This window comes from Bombus huntii, chromosome 12 (assembly GCF_024542735.1).
Source record: "Bombus huntii isolate Logan2020A chromosome 12, iyBomHunt1.1, whole genome shotgun sequence".
In the NCBI taxonomy this organism is placed as follows: Eukaryota; Metazoa; Arthropoda; class Insecta; order Hymenoptera; family Apidae; genus Bombus; species Bombus huntii.
In genome coordinates, this window is record NC_066249.1 from 11,679,888 (window position 1) to 11,695,469 (window position 15,582).

The 15,582-nt window shown below is 40.5% G+C and overlaps 1 long non-coding RNA gene across 3 annotated transcripts in view; it reads right to left on the reverse strand.

Moving 5' to 3' along the window:
- The window catches only part of LOC126871526 (uncharacterized), a 128,301-nt gene that overhangs the window by 112,010 nt on the left and 709 nt on the right, over positions 1-15,582 (reverse strand). Inside the window, exons 3-4 of one of the 3 annotated variants that reach the window (XR_007691680.1) lie at positions 14,375-14,443; positions 8,455-8,848 (exon numbers count right to left, since the gene is read on the reverse strand). This is a non-coding gene — a long non-coding RNA (uncharacterized LOC126871526). Of the gene's footprint in view, positions 1-8,454; positions 14,444-15,582 lie in introns of those variants that run through there. The other 2 variants (XR_007691679.1, XR_007691678.1) reach the window with 2 other exon arrangements.

The window sequence follows — 15,582 nt, forward strand, 5'->3', positions numbered from 1 at the left end:
AATTTACTCACTTTTCTTAAATTAATTCCCTAAAATGTTAGGAGGCTCGGTATTAGAAAAGAACATGAAATGTTCTGGGAAACTTTCGCCTATCTTTACAACCACAGGCGAAACTGGCGAGAGACGAAAACTGGAAAGAAATTTCCAGTACGATAGGTGCACTGAAAAATATAATGAACGAAAAGAAGCAGCATTCTCTAAATTCGCTATCCAACGCCACCTCGGCACGAGTAAACTCTAGAGAGGAAACGAACATCGGAAACTAGTGCGCCGAAATTTCTTATTCTCCCTTCTTCTCTGCACTCGAAACGATTAGAAGGAAGCAACACGTGCCAGACTCTCGCCTTTCAAAGGGAAGAGAAGATTCCACAAGTCGGCTGTCGCCGTGTTTCAACCATTACGATCGGGCTCCAAGGACGCCTTCTTCGGTTATCGCGATCGCGGAGACTAGAACGGCGATATTAATTCGCGATTCCATTTAATTTTCTCGAGGCGGGCCCACCGCAGCGAGAGATCCCGTCATCGCCAATCAATATGCTAACGAGCGATTCCGTGGCTCGGAACGGGGTGAGACAGAACCGACGAGGTGGGGGTGACTTGGAATAACAGAGAGAAGAAGAACGAACAGAAGGAAGAGAGAGTCTGATCGGTAATCGAAGTGGACTCGCCGTTGGGGAACCTTCCACCTTCCTCTTCTTAGTATCTCTTTTGAATGTGCGCCGGCCAATTAAAATAATTAGCGACGAAACGAACGAGACCGGGTTCACCGTGCGATTATAGATACAGATACAGCAAGGGAAAGAGATCGATGGGCGGATAGAGACGAGGGGGAAAAAGAGATGAAACGAGACGGTGGTCGAGCCCTGAGAATGGGAAAGGGAAAACGATGAAACGCGTTATTTACCGTGGATCTGATTTAATAACCGCTCGAGCGGAGTGTGTAGTTCGTTACGACGAGTGCAGAGGAAAGGCGACGCGACGGCACGCGCGGATCTTAATGAAAATCGCGTCGTTCTGCGTGGAGGCAGCTCGCTGATGAATGCTGGCAGCTTGTCGCGACGATCGTCCCTCGTTGCATGAATCTTCGTTCCGTTCCCGCGGATCCATTCCCAGACCAATCGCATGGTCTTCTTTTTCTTCTTCTTTTAGGTAAATTCTACATGGATATGTACCGTCGTAAACCGATGAAACGTTTTAAACTAGAAATTGCGCAGCTTCGAAGATAACATTATGGAATAACATACGGGGACACGTAAGTTAAGATTTAAAATCGATGAAAGGTTCGTGAACAGGAGCTTTATAGATTCGGTGAAGAGATAAATTATGGGGATAAAAGTTGAAGCGTTCTTTTGAAAGAGAATCGGCGATAGTTTCCAGCCAAGGTTGAGTTTTTTAAAACCGCAACTGGTCGGAAAGATCTCGGGACAGTGCCACGGAAGAAAGAAACGGGAGACGGATCACCATTATTAGTGGGCACGCCGGAGCAGTTTCATTTTCGTTATTACCGGGCAATTTTACAGTAGTAAAGTGAAATTAAACAGAAACGTGTTATTTGGACGGTCCTGACGGGCGCGCCGGGTACCGATCGCCCTAGGCGATCATACATAATCCTTTAATATTTCCTAGCAGCGTACGGTAGAAATGCTGAAAACCTGTGTGACTCGAAAATCCTAATATACTCCTAATGTTTTAAATAAACAATTCTTATCCTGCTTTCAAAATCATAGCTTTACTTACTTTCGTTAGAAATCGAACGAACAACGTTTTTCATTCTTTTCTTTGAACTATACATTTGAAGCTTCGATGCGGGTTTATTTCAGCTATATCTGTAGATGGGTTAAGCTAGAGTCTCCCACGAGAAAGGTAGAGAAAGGTTAGCTATGCAATCATCATTCCCATACTGGAGTTAAAATTTTATACTTTCTAAGTTTCTGAATAATTTCAATCTTTATGAGTCGTGAAGTTTGCACTATATATAAAATTTGTATTTTCATTTTCAGAATTGCATTTGCATTATAAATTATTTATGCCAACATGAGTAAGAGAGGTCGACAAATTACAGCAATTAGTTAATTGCAACGATAAATTCTCTAGTCACGTTATTACGAGTACCATAGCAATTGGTTCTTATTATAACAGTGTTGCAACTATGTTTTTTCATTAATGATTTCGTAGAGATTATTCTAAAATCACGAAACAGTAGCAATATGAACGTTCGTAATCATTACTACTTTAAAATAAATCGTTACTACTTAATAACTCATAAAAGACCATAATTACGCCACGGGTCGGAAATTCTCTGTAATTCACCATTCTTCAACAAACAAATCCCTTGCTCCTAAAAACTATGGTCGGTCGTGCATCAAAATTTCGCTGTCGGCGATCAACGTCTCGCATCGATACCTTCAGCAAGATGGAGAGTCAGCGGACTGGTTCGATTACAAAGCGTTACAGGTGTACAGAAGCGATTCTCCGGCGAACGGATCCCGTACATATTTCACTATCATCGTCCAGTTACCGGCGGTGTCTCTGCTGCGCACACGGCGTAGCGGCCCTCCCCTGTATCTCGTCCAATCTCTTCGCGCAAACGTCTCAACTGGCGGCAGGCATAAATCTTAGTTCAGCCTCGGAGGAGCCAGTGTGCCTAAGAAGCAACGTGAACGACAACGACGACGACAACGCACAGCCAGTGCCACAAGACGAAGAAGAAGAAGAGACAGAAGAAGAGGACGAAAATAAAACACGAGAAGAAAAAGAAGAAGAGGAAAAGACGCTAAAAGAAACAAAGAAGCGACAGGCATGGAATTCGCATGAACGAACCACCAGCAGTAGCTGAATCGACGAGGAAAACAATCGACGATCACGTGCCTGACGGAAGACGATCTTTGCTTCGGAAGTTCGTTTCGAACGCGACCAATGCGAACCTAAGCGGCGAAACAAAGCACGAGCTCCGCCTACGTGCTCATCCTTTTCTTCGTTGTTGCTGTTGCTCCTGGCGTTGTTGCTGTTGCATCGTTGCCTCCTGGACAGCCACCACCCGTTGTTTTCGTCCCCTTCCAGCGTATCCTTTCTCTTACTACACGTCGATGAAGAGAACGGGGTCCCCTCGTTTCGCTAGCATTCGGGACCCTGTTCCTTCGCTCTTCCCTACCCCGCCTCCACCTCGTGTCAATTAATGTCCCTCCGTATGCAACATCGAGCGGCTACCTTCGCCGCATCGTGTCGCTTCCTTCTTCCAGTCGCCTCTCCCTTTGCCCCTTTTCCCTCGTTGCTACGGATTGATCGATGGCCGCGGTGGCCGCGATGAATTGGGCCCATTCGCCGCCGTATTTTTCGGCGGCCTCTTCCACTCCGCTCCCTACACACCCGACTCGTCGATGAAGGTTGTCCAAAGCGACGAGCTGGCGGCCGAACTTCCACCATCTCGCGCTCCACTTCATCGAGCGAACGATGCCTTGATAACTGTCAGTCGTTTCGCGTACAGCCTCGATGTCTCTACTTTGATAGATACTTCGGTCGATAATATTTATACCAACGATTAATTTTTTTGATACCAGATGACAAATAATCGTTGAAAAATAATATCGGTAACACCGTGTTGTTATTTATGTGCAGAACAATATCGTCGTTACTTTTAGAAAAATATAATTCCCATTTTATCCTGTCGACTCTTGCCTAATTAATAGGATACTTTCGAATATCTGTCGATATTACTTAATTAAATTTACCGAAGATGCACATAATGGAAAGAACGTTTCCGACAATAGCTGTCAGGAAACTTTCCAACTGGAAATTCTTCAGCTTTCAATCATCCTCGGAAGCAATATCTTTTAAAAACATTTCCTTTATCCTCGTTATACTTGCTCCTCAAGAACACTAATCTATCTCTCAATAACTCGACTCGTCTTCATCTCTGTTGATTACGCGAAAGCAAACGATTGAGAACCAATGAAAAGAGAAGAATCGAGGAGAGTCGAGTGTCCGACCGGGCGTCTCAGAACGGTACGCCTTCGCGGGTAAACCGGGCTAATGAGGCAGTTTGGCTGCGTCAGGGAAGCCGGTTATATTTTTCTTTGACGCATCGAGCGCTTGTCCGACTGTCCGTCCATCTATCCGTCCGAGAGAGGCTTCGTGGCTTCAGCCTCTCTTTCTCTCGTGCTGTGGAGCCGCACGAAGACGAAGAAGGCGGACAACGTGGTGGAGCGTAGCGAGCTGGAGATTGACGTGGCACGCTGTCCCGCTTGACAAGAATGTGACAAGAACCAAACTGACTTCGCTGTCCCGCTCGTTTCGAGCACCGACGTAGGCGGCGGCCGTGGCGAAATTGCTCGTTCTTCTTATTCCCCCGGCGCCCATCGAAAAAAAGGGTAACACGGTGTGCGCCTCAGCCTGGCCACGGTATCCAGCGCCACGAATTATTCGCACGATCTTCGCAACGATCTCACCAAGAAATCCCTCCTGTGTCGCCGAGTTTCATTTCCAGGATTCGATAATCTTGCAGACACTGACATACGGTTTCGATTATAATCTTGAGATAATCAGCTTGTGAACACGAAGAACACGAGCTTGAATTCTTCGCAAGATTTATCAGCATTTTAATGTTCTAATCTGAGTTGTTGAATATAGAAAAATGTACAGGGTGTCTGTGATATGTAATAAAAGAAATATATTTTGCGATAAGGACAAATTTAATGTAGCTCTGTACGATGCAAATGGGTTAATTGTTAAGTGGGTTAAAAATGGAGAAAATGTCAAGAGTAAAGTACTTGTGATATTTAGAAGGTAAAATAAATTTCTGTCCAAGTTTAACTTTTTTGTACGACTGTCAGTGTTTTACGTTAAGGATAGGTAAAAGAGATGGAAAAAATCCACTAACATACTGAAATAAAAGAATCTACGTGCTTCTAAAGATTTTAAACACGTTACCTGTTTAGAAAATGTACCTACTTGATCCGCTTTTTCAATTTCTTCGATTTATTACCAACAAGTATCGATGACACGCGAAGTACGAAGCTACGAAACAAATTTACATAATAAGATAGTATTTCTCGTGTAAGTTTATCAGAAAACACGATATTAACATCGGGTTATTCAAACTACTGACGTATTGGTACACCTAAAAGCCACCGTCTCTGAAACACGTATGTATCTAGCCACTTGAAATAGACAGAAAGAGAACTTAAAAACTATTTTATCTACAACGGTTCTCCGAAGAAAGAGCACGTTAATCTATCACGCGACGAGTCCATTGATCTCCATTTCGCATAACCGAAGAGTTATACCACCGCGAGTATAACTGTGAAAGGTGCCCAGAGAGCAAGAGACGTGGGCAGAGAAAATGGTCCTTGTCAGCGGCGAAAAACCATGTCGTTCGAGTGGTAACGCGTATTGTGACCACCTGGAGTGCTGCGTTGCGTCGATCGTTTCGCCGGTTTTTCTCGGTTATTAAGAAACCATCAATCTTGTCGGGCGATTGGATCGAGCGGCGTCGCGCCACGGGGTTCTGGTCGTGTTCCTCCTTCGTTCGTTGACCTTTCCTTCGCGGCGTTATGCTTACACGTACCAGGAACACCGTCGGAAGCTCGACGATTCGCTCTTTCGCGCTTTATCTTCGCCACCAGAGCCAGTTTTCGGTCTCGTTTCACCATCTCCTCGCCCCCTTGACAGAGTAAACGACTCGACCATCGGATCTCTGACTTTTTTTTTCTTCCCTCTTTCTCTTCGTCTTGATCTTCTGCTTCCTTTTTACTGACTGGGTCTTCATCCGATCGACGAGACCGATCCGATCACCAAAGACCGGTTAATCATTCGAGGGGGCAACGTTATGGCTTGTAAGCGAGGCTGACAGATCGACAACGGAACCGTAACGTCATCATTGTGGCCGGCTTTTTGTCTCCTGTGTAAACATCCGCTTCCACCGTGTCCTGTTCGAGGATCAACCGGGATACTTGGTGGATCCCTGGACAGGAGGTGAACGATGTTCGAGCTGGAACCGCTAGGAACCTCGATCTTGATGATCGTCGAGGGCTTGTCAAAAGGAGCAAGGATTAGGTCGGAAGATTGGAGGGTGTGGAGACTTCTTGCGTTACGAAAAATCTTTTAAATATGTCGTCTCGAATTAAGTATATTGCGTTCATTGAAATATAGCTGTGTGACCGAAGGAATAAAAATAACGCGTATTTATCATATTACTCAAATAAAATTATTGAGATATATGTAATTTTGTATGCTATACTGGATTAGCCGCGTAGTAGTGACACACATATATGAGTATGAGTGTGTGTGGGAGTATATGTGTGCGCAGCGTCTCGTAGAACAGAAGAATGCAACTGTTCCGTACTCATGGTGGTAAAAAAGATGGTGAGACAAAAAGAATGCTGAGACACGTACAATGTGTATCTACGAATATCTTGTAAATCACATATTAAATAAATATGAAACTATTTTAATATCGTTTCTAATGTGTGTAATGTGAGTGTTGTACATATATTTCGGCGACTATTATCCACAATTCTCAACAAAAATAACTAGCGTTGTAGCGTAATAAATTGTACCGTAACGTGTAAAAAGAAGTTTTCCTTGTACGAATGAAAATATTGCATGTTACATTGATGTAGACCTTAAAGCGCAAGAACAGACCGAATGACCAAAAATGTCATTTCCCTCTCATTAAGTATCCAACGAAGTTTATCTAAACGAATTATAAGTATCGCAGCATACCAGGAAGATCATTTTCTAAATGTCACAGTGCCTAAAGCAGGAAAAGGAACATCGATTGGTCGTTCACCATGGAAGTCATAGATCGCACAAGCTGTTAGTCGTAAGTCAACAATTCGCCAAGGAATTACATAAAAGATTATCGATAATAACGTCGTTTATAGCGGCACGTATACGCGCATCAGACGTATCAAGGGAATTTCACCGGAGACGTTTAGCGAACGAGCTACGTGACGGGAATCCATCATCCAAATCGGGCCTTGTTCCAACCAGGGGTCCCAAACAGATCGAAAAAAACAATCCCTACCGTTTCGTTTCTATCTCTTTCTCTTTTTGTCTGTGCGTGTCCGTACGTTTCCCTTTCCTTACGCGTGTTGCGTGAACGGGTATACGCGTGCACCAACAACGGGTGTCACTTCCAGTCGTGTCAGCTGTCAAACGTAGAACTTGTAGCATGAAATTAATCGATCTACGCTTAGATAACGTCACACCATGCAGAATCCCGGTTTCACCAGGAATTACGTTATTCTCAACGATTGGTGTGAACGTTACACCAATTTTCCTTCTTGGACACCTATGATCCAATGAATTAATCATATAAACACCTGAGAGATCGACATATAGATACGAATACACGAAGTGAGATTTCTTGTACGACGTTTATTTGGAATACGTTCTCCGATGACGAAGCACTATTGCATGTCATTTGCGCTTATTCAATTCGCCGTTATCGCACGATCTTATTAGAGAATCCTCTTGTTCAAGTTCTACCTGATACATGCGGTGCATATATGCAATAATATGACAATTCTTTAAAATATCAAATGCAATTGCGCAGTTTTGCACCGTTTTCATGCTTTCCAATATCTCGTATATCATCCGACCCCTACTACGTAGAGAGTAAACATAGTATCACAGAATTAGCTCTTATTATATCTCAAAAATGCATCAAGATAAATCACTTACTTCTCTAATTAAGAAAAGTATAAATCTACAATGAAAACATTCGATTGTAATTATTAAGACGTTTACATGCTGATCAATTAGATTCGAGTATATTAAATTTCAAACCATCTAGCGTTATATATTTTCATACAACTACAAAAGTTTAATTTAATACTATGAAGGTGAAATGTTAAATGAAAAAACCATCATTGAAAAGTAACAGTATATAATACTCTTTGTAATATAACGTAATATAATATAACCTAATATAATATAACGTGATACATTATAACGTGATACAATATAACGTAATATAACATAACGTTATTTAATATAACGTTATATAATATAACGTAATATATAATAACGTAATAGAATATAATGTTCTGTATTATAACGTAATATAATATAACGTTGTATATTATAACGTTATTTAACATAACGTAGTATAATATAACGCAATAGAATATAACGTAATATAACATGATATATTATAACGTGATACATTATAACGTGATACATTATAACGATATATAATATAACGTAATACAATATAACGTAATATAACATAACGTTATTTAATATAAGGTTGTATAATATAACGTTATATAATATAACGTAATATATTATAACGTAATAGAATATAACGTAATATAATATAACGTCGTATATTATAACGTTATTTAATATAATGTAGTATAATATAACGCAATATAATATAATGTAATATAATATAACGTGATATATTATAACGTAATACAATATAACGTAATACAACATAACGTAATACAACATAACGTAATACAATATAACGTAATACAATATAACGTAATACAATATAACGTAATACTTAATATAAAATACTCTCTGCAACCACTCTATATATAATTATAACTGTTCCTAAGTAAGCATTGTCATTCATTTTATCAAAAATGCTCTCACGTTTTTACTAATAGTAAAAGAGAAAATGTAAAATGCACCACTTTGACGAGTTTGATGAGTTCCATCGTTGACCAAACACAAGAAGAAGAACCAACAGCGCCTAGCAGAAGCTTTCCACTGTGGCCGCGAGAGGATGGTACGCGTGACGGGAATCCATCATCCCCGACGGTCCCAAAATCGCATCTTGGTCCCCTGACGGGCGCGCCACGGACCCCGGGAGTGTCAGTTTCACGATGCACGATTCCTGTCTTACACAAGGCGGCTGTCAGTTCGAGTCATGTCAAACGTCAAACGACTTTCTCTGTCGCTCCAGCAGCTCGAGCTACTGTTGTTCGGCCCCTGGATTCCATTCATGGACCACGCCACGAAATTTCACCGGGGACCGCGCAAAAAAAGGGTCGAATACAGGCCTGCAACGCCGGACGAACCGATCTCGGCTCTCGTTCGAAACGAGAGCGCTGGAACGAATCCGTTCAGGGCCGACGACTCAATTCCGACGGGAGGATCCGCGAGGCCCGCGACGCGTATTAATTGCGGGCCACGGCGCGTGTAATTAGTTTCGTTGGACGATAATATCGGACGATGAGGGCCGATGCACGGGACCGATATCGAGCGTCGCGCGCTCGCCATCCCTGCCCTCTAATTATTGATATGTATGTAATTAAATACGAACGATGGGAATTCGAAAGGGGCGAGAGCAACGTTCCTTCGTGATTTTGCCTTTTAATTGCCGGGGGATTGATAAACGTGTCGCTTTATTTGAGAAAGCTCGGCATTTCTGTAAGTAGAAAGATCATGACTAGCTGGAACCTCTTGCGCGATCTAAGTAATGTCGTTAGTGAAATTTGACGAGTCGCAAGATACGAGCTTTCAGTATTACATTCCCCTTGCACAATGATGACAGACTTATAAAGCGGAAACAAACTTTACAAGTTGCAAGTTATTTGGTTTAGATTATTGTATTTGACTTAACATTTTGGAAGACAAGAAGGATCACACTTACGTTTTCCCCTATGCTCTGCATATGCGAAGTTTTATAAGATAGAAACAGATAGGTGCCGTATGAAACTTATTTGTTAACATACAACATCGTAGGTGATGAAAATCGGATTCCTAGTAAATGTGTTGCTCCGAAACGGACACGATTAAGAAACGTATTTGTGTTTAAATGTCATACCATTTGGTGTGTAGAATTTATCGGGGAGAAAAATCTTTTGAACGAGAATGTTAGAGAAATACTTTGTGTTGGAAAAATACGTTTCTCGAGTTGTGGGCTATTTTATAAAGAAAGTACGATGTGTAGCTTCAAGAAAGTTTCCTATTTCCTTTCTACGAAGAACCAATATGGATGGTGTACGATAGAATGTATATAGGGTTGGCAGGTTAACCTAACTGGTTTATCAATTAATACAATACAGCGAAGTAATATATAGCATAGGTGGTACGACATGGAATAAGAAACGAGTAACAAATGAACGTGTTACGTAATTTATAAGGAAGAATACACGGTCGCCCATCGTTGCTTTAATTATAGGAGGCATAAATACACGTCTCAATAAAATTGCCACCAGTTGGGAAAAAAATTAACAGATGCAGCGTTTCTGTGTTCGTAATTGAATCTTTCTGTATGCAAATATATGCGACGTACTTCGAGGAATTCTGTCCGAATCGAAATACTTTCCCCGCCCTTAACATCGAGGCAGAGGGTTAATTAAAAACAGGCCAGATATCGCATTAATACGCATCAGGCTTCTTAAATGATTAACATTCGCTTCTAAGGCTGTGGTTACAATGGATGCGTGTTCCAATGAACTGGCTTTATGAATTTATCAAAAATGTAAGTCTGTTCTGGCCTAAAGATGTAGCTTAAAAATTAAACAAGGATTAAAAATAGCTGAGAAGTTGACGAAATTTTGCAGAAGTCAAAAGCATACTTATTAACATAAGGAACGTTTTAACGTCTCTGATATCTTAATTTTATGACAAACAATGTTTTAAAAATTTCGAAGAAACACGACGACATAACATTGAAAACGAACGAAATTTAAAAGCTGCTTCTCTGTAAAGAAAAATAGGAAATATGACTCATCGTATTTTTCCTCCGTAATCTTCGTATTTTATCGTTTCGGTTTATTCGTCGAAACCATAGTTCAGCAGAACACGCGTCTATTGTAATATCCTTAATCTAAGAACCATAACACACGGATATCGGGTATGTCAGTCAAAGTCTCGAAAATTCTCGCCTGGCACGATACAATCCAGCCCCGATCGAAAGAATCCCTCAATAAGTGACATCGCCTAATGAACGCAATTAGTTAACCGAACGAGCTGGTCGTTCAGAGATGCATAGCTCGGGTCCGCGGTGTAATCTTGGCACGCAGCTTCCATTGAGACATCGGAACTCTTAATTGCAACGGCGTACGTGGAATGAAGAAGAAGCCGAAACGGAACACACGGGGGTGCGTGGAAAGAGTGGAAGATCTTCTTCATCGACGGTGCAAAGACGTTGGGGGCAAAAGGCTCGTAAATCGTTGCAGCCCAATGGGACGTGGCGATGGTACCGTCTCGAGCTCACGATTGGCGGCACAGGGCAAAGCATCCGGTTCCAACCGGCTTATCCAATCCCAACGTGGAGCCTTGCAAGCGATTACCTACGTAGCCTCGGCCCGATCGCTCATGCTAATTTCATAACAACTACCCTTGCGCCAATGGGCGAGCCAGCTATAGAAAACAGCGAAAACGAAGGCTCGACTGGCCGCGAGGGACTGAACAAATAACACAAAAAAAAAAGAAGCAGAAATAAGGGTAAAGGAGATCGGAGCCTTTGCGAGACTCGGTCCACCTCCATCCCGGTGAAGAGGCAACGAAAGCCGCCTATTTCGTTCAGCAACCGTGCGTCCGCGCATTCACCGTGGCCCCCAGTCGTAAAATGGAGAGCTCATCTTCGAGTTTGTAGCCGATAGAGGTTGAACGAGCCGCGGGTGATGCTGACGGCAGACTATCGGTAGGGAAAGGTTGACGTACACCGCGTTGTCATCGCCGCTGGAAGTCGTGACCGTTTAAAATTAACTCGCGCACCGAGGATTTATCGGAGCGAGTGGTGGCACACCGTCACGCGAGGTTATATCACCGAGAAACGTTACTTACTTAGAACGACGTGCACGGTCGCCAAGCTGGCTCTGTACCTCGCCAGCCACGGTGTTCGACGATCGTGTACGCCGACTCCGAATTGACCCCTTTGATCCTTTCCTTCGGTTGCATACTCTTGGGTATCGTTGGGACAACGAACGTTTAATCATTACGATTGACATTGAGCAAACGAATGTTACAAATCGACTAACACATATAGCCCCCTTACAGTAGTGGTAGAAAGATGTGTTTCAAGTTGATTGTTAACGACTAGAGGATATTGCTTTTTAAGCAAGTATGTAGCTCATAATGCTTATTAAATTCTGTATTATATCGGATATAATGAATGATTCGTTATAATTGCGATATCGCGGTCGTCGAAGAAAGGTAAAAATGGTAGACTTCCGGGGGCAGAGAGTGGAAGACTCGGTGGAATTAGCGAAAGAGAGGAACGGCTGGCTATACGGCATTATCGACGGTTGGTCGGGGCAGAGAGAGCAGAGGCGGTCCCGGGCAATAATATTTCGCGTTCCGCAATTTTTTGCCCGGCCGTGAGTTCCATTCGAGGCTCATCGACGACTCGGGTGTTGCGCCACCGGCTCTCCCGGTTCCGCCGTGGGTATTAATTCCGGGAGAGAAGGAGAGGCCCAAACGGAAACAGAAGAGGGAACGACCGCTACGACGTGGAGAGGAACAGCGTGCCGAGGGTACGAACGGAACAAAACGATGCAGAAGACCATCTATGAGATGAGAAAATAATAATAAAGTGGAAATGAGCGAGCCGGTCCATAAATTGCTCCGCTCCTTGTTAATGGTCTGGGGGCCCGGGGCGACCTCAGCTAAACGTGGCCCGGTCTGACCCGGCTCTATCCTTCTTTATCCTATAGCCGTTCTCTTTTGCACTTTCTTATTTTCTGCCGGTTCGTTCTTTCCTACGATGGTCGGGGCCCCGACCAGAGGATCTGGTTCGACCCGTTCGTGGCGCTCTTGGAAGGCTCATTTCTGTATTTAATGGACGTCCAGAGATGGCCACCGAGTCCCTGGGCTCCCGAGAGTCAGAAAGAGGGACTTAAAAGGGTCCGGAGGACACAAAGGATCCACGTCGAAGCTCGGTACTGGCTGTGATTGGCGACCGGGCGTGGCCCTACCGACAGATATCCTGCTTCTTTTTAAACGCCGCTGGATTCGTGGACATGTTCAGGATTTAGCTTGTTCTTTCTTTCTCTTTTCATGTTCTTTTCTTTTTTCGCTAAGTTTAAAGAGTTTTGAAAACGCGGAGATTAACCGTGGGCAAATTTGTTGCATTTTTGTAGTATTCTTTCTTGAGAGATTTTGTGAATTGCGTGATAGACTATAGTAGTTGGAAGAATAGTGAAGTAATTGCTTGGATGTCTGCTTAGAATGAGGAGAATTGTCTGTTGAAATGGATGAAATGGAAGAATCTTTGGAACCAGCAGTTCGGAGTTAGAATATCACTTTCCATTATGGGAAACATGAATTTTATACAATAATTGAAATAATGGAATTAATGATGAATTTAAAAAATGTATGCTAAGTTTTATCGCCTGTTTTGTTTCTCTCAATTAAAAGTATTTAAAGATCTCCCGTATAGAGGGCAGAAGCAACCAGGAACTCTGTTACTGCCCTCTTATAAAATTTGTGAAAAACAGTGTGTCGATGTGCCTATTGTGAAGATGTACCAACAAACTCGTCTATAGTACCAACCTACTTTCTACCGTACCGACGAGTGCTATAATATGTATAAAGTTTGAGAATTTCTTATTTTCGAAATGAATAAATTAAATAAGTTATTAATAAATAATGAAAAATCACAATAACTTACAATAATATAATATTGATAAATATTACCAATACTATTAATATAATAAAATGAATGATTAAAAAATAATGAAAACTAACACGCACAGAGATAAATTATTAATAATGGAGATACTATTAAGATCTTTTGTTATATAGATATAACAAAATTTATTAATTCCTAGTTTCAATTCGATTCGTACGTATTTCGCCAATCGCCATACTTCTATACATCATCTGTGCTGCCCTGTATACCTAAGCCGGTTTCCAGTTCCCGGTTCCCTACTATATCGACCATCGACCTGGCCACAGTTTAACTTTACTGTTTTATATTATGAACACGTTGAAACTATATGCATTAAAATCGAAAATCATAACACAATATACATAAATAAACGCGTTTGTCTCACAAATGGCACAAAAATTAATTAATTTGTAACTGAATTGCATTTCGCAATGGTACATGATCGCTTATATAATGTTTTCTGTTTCTCTAGTCTCGCAATCACTATACTCATTAAAATTTTGTTCATCATAAAATCATAAAATCTACATGATTTAACCAATCATCCGTACTGATTCGGACCTTTTATCGCACGTCATGATTGAATGATCGGAGGAACAAAAATGTATGCGACTCACGATCAGATACGAAGAACGTTGCCTTCGGTGCTGCAATAGCCGAGGGACAAATATCGCGCAGACATTAAATTTTAGTTGAAAATTTGTGACAACTAAATTTTAGTGATAATAATAATGAAAATTGAAATCCTAATAATAATAAAATAGAATTAATTGAAGTACAATATTAAAAAATACTCACATCTTTGGATCTTGCAACACAAAGGTTGTCATCACAAAGGACTCATTGGCCCCATGATAGAAGTAGAAACTATACAAAATGTTTACTTTTAACTTTTTCAAAATTTCGAACACATTTTATTTCTTCATTACTATATTGCTATTGTATATACAAAGATGCATACTATTTTTGGCTCCTGGAAAGATTAGGTCTTCTTGAGAGAAATACTGATTCTAATACCGAAAGCGAACATTTAAAAGAAATATTTATACAAATCGGCAAGCAAACACTGACTCTAATTTCGCGTATGAATTCTAATTGAATTTACAATTATTAAAATGTATTTAAAGAAATTATAAATTCTTTTAAAAAAATTATTAATTATATAATTTATATAATTGAAAATATTATTACGCAGCAAACACTGATTCTACTGACCGCGCAAGATCACAAAAATTCTCTGAAAATAACAAGGACTTAGTAATTCAACGTTTATTTAGAAAAGTATTGCTATTTTTTCTAAATCTATCAGAACTGACTATTATTTATTTTACGAACTAACATAACCAATGTTACAGACACGAATTACGCATTTAAAATAGATATAAATAGATGTAAAATACTATTTGTAAATGTTATAAAATATCTTTGTATAGTGTCAAATATATAAGAACAGCATAAAGATAACATAACTGATTTTAAAAATTATACTGCACCTTGTTATCGAAGTTTTTAGCGAAACATGTTTTTCAGAAATAAGCTATGTGATATTCTATAAATATTCGACAATATTTGTGTCTGAGCATTTAAAAGGTTTGTTGATAAAGTATCAGTGGCATGGTTACACTAAAGAATTTACGTGTGAAACGGAACAAAATAAAAAAGTTATATCGTTTTTGTGTTGTAAAGTAGCAAAATCCATAATATATAAAAATCTACTGTATTAAACTATTCACAATTTTACTTTACAATATAGATTGGAGCAAAGAAATAATTTAAAATAAAGAAATGATTCAATATTTTAGAACTATTTTAAAAATGATTTCTTTAACCGTTTCCACTTTCATCTTAACGTTTTGAATGAAATATAAAATTATTTATAATTTAATTATATTATATATGAATTATGTGTTATGAAGAGCATATTTGGTATATATGTACATATATCAATTGTATATAAAATATATTACGCGTTTGTTCATTAAAAATAATTATTAGTTAAATAAAAG